This window comes from Galeopterus variegatus, unplaced genomic scaffold (assembly GCF_000696425.1).
Source record: "Galeopterus variegatus unplaced genomic scaffold, G_variegatus-3.0.2 Scaffold1928, whole genome shotgun sequence".
Taxonomy (NCBI): domain Eukaryota; kingdom Metazoa; phylum Chordata; class Mammalia; order Dermoptera; family Cynocephalidae; genus Galeopterus; species Galeopterus variegatus.
In genome coordinates, this window is record NW_007728039.1 from 125,005 (window position 1) to 128,489 (window position 3,485).

Sequence of the window (3,485 nt, forward strand, 5' to 3'; positions counted from 1 at the left end):
TCGCAACCCTCAGTGTCGTGCCCATACCGGACCGGGACCAGCAACAGGATCGCAACCCTCGGTGTCATGCCCGCACCTCACTCAGCCAGTGAGCGGGAACCGGTCTGTATGTGGGATCAGAACCCTAGGCGGCGCTCCGCCACGCTCCCAAGCAGCGCACTGTAGCAGTGCGCCACCGGGCCGGCCCAAGCACACTGTCTTTTTAAGAATATTTGTGTAGGATCACTTAAGATAGTACAGAATTTGTCATCTGATTGTTATGTGACATCTTTTGGTGATGAGTACAGCTCAGCCTGTACAAAATAGCAGCCTAATTGTCTTTTCAAAATAAAGTAGTGAGGGCCGGCCCGGTGGCGCACTGGAGAGTGCGCCGCTTGGGAGCGCGGTGGCGCTTCCGCCAAGGGTTCGGATCCCATGTGGAGACCGGTTCCCGCTCACTGGTTGAGCGCGGTGCGGGCACAACACCGAGGGGTGTGATCCCGTTACCGGTCAGTAAAAAAGACAAAAAGGAAAAAAATAAAAAATAAAAAATAAAGTAGTGAATGCTGCCATCAAGATATGGTCAGGTCAAAAATTCTTACTGTTGTTGCTGTAGCACTTCTTCCGTCTCCAGAGACTTCAGACCATATGTGACAATATAGTCAATACATCAAATACTATAGGATTACTAGGCTCCATGAGATACACAAGAGATGCTCATTCTAGTTTTATACATTCACCCAGATCCACTGCTATACTGTCCACTTTAAAAAGTACACTTTATTGTCTTCTAAATTGGTATTTAGGTGCTAATAATTGGCCTAGGTGTTATAAATGATCTCTATAAAATCTAAATTATCCTACCATTTCCCTTCTCATTTCTGGATGTTTTTAATAGTCAACAATTTGTGTTTTACTTTGCTAGAAAATCCTCAAGTGTCCTAACAGCTGCAGTTCAATGTAGACATAACAAGGAAATTTGTTAACTTGTCCATGCATTTTTATCAGAATATTCTAACAAACTCAAGATGTGTTTTGCCATTTATACCAGATCAAACTGTAGTAAGTTTCTGTAGTCTTGTAGTAAGTTGTGATCAACATAATGAATAATCACACAAATGATGGGCATCCTGATCAGAATTCTTTATTAGTTTAGAAAAAAAAGGAAAAGAAATAATTAGCATACTTGAGGCAGCACTGTGAAAATATGCTGCATTCTTTCCAGTAGAAAAGCAGATTTCCCTGCCTATGCAAAAGGGATAGAGAATAAGCTGTCAGCAAGTTCTATTATAAAATCCACTTTCTCTGAGCTTGCTAAAATTTATTTTTCCACTGTGGAAAGCAGCCTCTAAGTTGGCCACTCGTGATTCCTGTCTTCTGGTATTTGTTCCCTTGTTGAAACTTCTCCTAGAGAGGATAGGTTGAACTTATTGATTGGCTTCTAAGAAATGCAGCAGAAGTGATGAGATTTCACTTCTGAGATCATGTCTAAAATACTAGTAGATTCTGTACTGGCTTCTTTCTCCTCTTGCTGCCTGATTGAGTTTGGATGTGTTGTCCCTTCCAAACTCACATGGAATTTTGATTTCCAGTGTGGCAGTGTTGGAAACTAATTGAGTCATGGTGGTGGATCCCTCATGAATGGATTAATGCTCTCCCTGAGGGAGAGGGGACTAATGAGTGAGTTCTTGCTCTATTAGTTCCCGTGAGAGCTCATTGCTTAAAAAGACCCTGGCACCTTCTCTCTCTCTCTTGCTTCCTCTCACCATGTGATCTGCTTGTACCTGCCAGCTCTCTACCACTTCCCACCTTGAGTAGAAGCAACCTGATGCCTGTGCCATATGCTGCTGTCCCAGAATTGTAAGCCAAATAAACCTCTGTTCTTTATAAATTACCCAGTCTCAGCTAATTCTGTTATAGCAACACAAAACGGACTAAAACAGAAAATTGGTACCAGGAGTGGGGTGTTACTAAACAGATACCTGAAAATGTGGATACAGCTTTGGAATTGGGTAATGGGCAAAGGTTGGAGGAGTTTGGAGGAATTAGAGGAAGAGAAAAAGACGAGGGAAAGTTTTGAATGTCTTAGAGACTTATGTGATGGCAAGCAGAATGCTGATAGAAATGTGGACAGTAAAGACCATGCAGATGATGAGGTCACAGATAGAAATGAGGGACTTATTGGGAATTGGACAAAAGATAACCCTTGCTACACCATAAAAAGGAACCTGGCTGCATTGTGTCCATGCCCTTGGACTTTGTAGAAGTTCTAATTTAAGAATTGTGAACCAGAGCATTTGGCCAAAGAAATTTCTAAGCAGCAAAGCACTAAGAATGCCACATGGCTACTTCTAACAGCCTGCTCTGAGTTATGGTGGAAAATGCATGATGTAAAGCCAGAAATTAAAAGGGATGTAGAGAGTAAAGTTTTGGAATATTTGCAGCCCAGCTATGTGGTAGAGAAGTGGAGATCAGGAGAAAAACAAAAGGGTGAAGCAGATAAACTGGTTGCTAAAGACGTTATCTTGGTGATGAGGCAGCCAGATGCTAAGAACCAGGATAATGGAAAAATGTCCCAAAGGCATTTGAGAAGTCTGGAAGGGTTCCCCACCCATCACAGGCAATGAGGCCTAGAAGGACTGAGTTATCCTGGAGGACAGACCTGGGGTGCAGCTGCCTTCAGGAACCTGCTCCCTGCACCCCAGCTGCTCCGGCTAGAGTGGCCCCAAGTGTGGTTCGTGCCGCAGCCCTGGAGAGTAGAGGCCCAAAATCTTGGTGGCATCCAAGTTGTGTTAAGTCTGTAGGCCAGCAGGATGTGAGAGCAGTGAAGGCATGGCAGCCTCCACCCAGATTCCAGAGAATGTATGGAAAAGCCTGGAAACCCAGGCAGAGACCTGCTGCAGGGGCAGAGCCACTGCAGAAGCCATCTACTAGAGCTATGCTGAGCAGACAAGTGGGGTTGGAACCCCCACAGAGAGCCACCATCAGGGAAATGTCTAGTAGAGCCAAGGCAGTGGGGCTGCCTCCAGGACCCCAGAACTCTGGGGCCACTGGCAACATGCAATGTAGGCCTGGAAAAACCACAGGCACCAGTGTGGCCCACTGGGCTGTGCATGGCAGAGCTGTGAGAACAAGGCTGCCTGATGCTTTGGGGGCCCAGATGCCCAATTGTGCCCAGGATGCAGTACTTGGAGTCAAAGAATATTATTTTGGAGCTTAAAGACATAATGTCTTTCCCGCTGGGTTTCGGACTTGTTTGGGGCTGTTTTTCCTTTCTTTTGGCCTATTCCTCCCTTTTGGAATGGGAATGTATACCCAATGTCTGTTCCACCATTGTATCTTGGCAGTAGATAAATGTGGCTTTGTTTTTCAGGTTCACAGCTGGAAGGACTTTTGCTTTTGGTCTCAGATGAGACTGTAGACTTTGGACTTTTAATATGGTGCAGGAGCAAGCTAAGACTTTTGGGACTGTTGGGATAGAATGATTGTATTTTGTATGTGAGAGT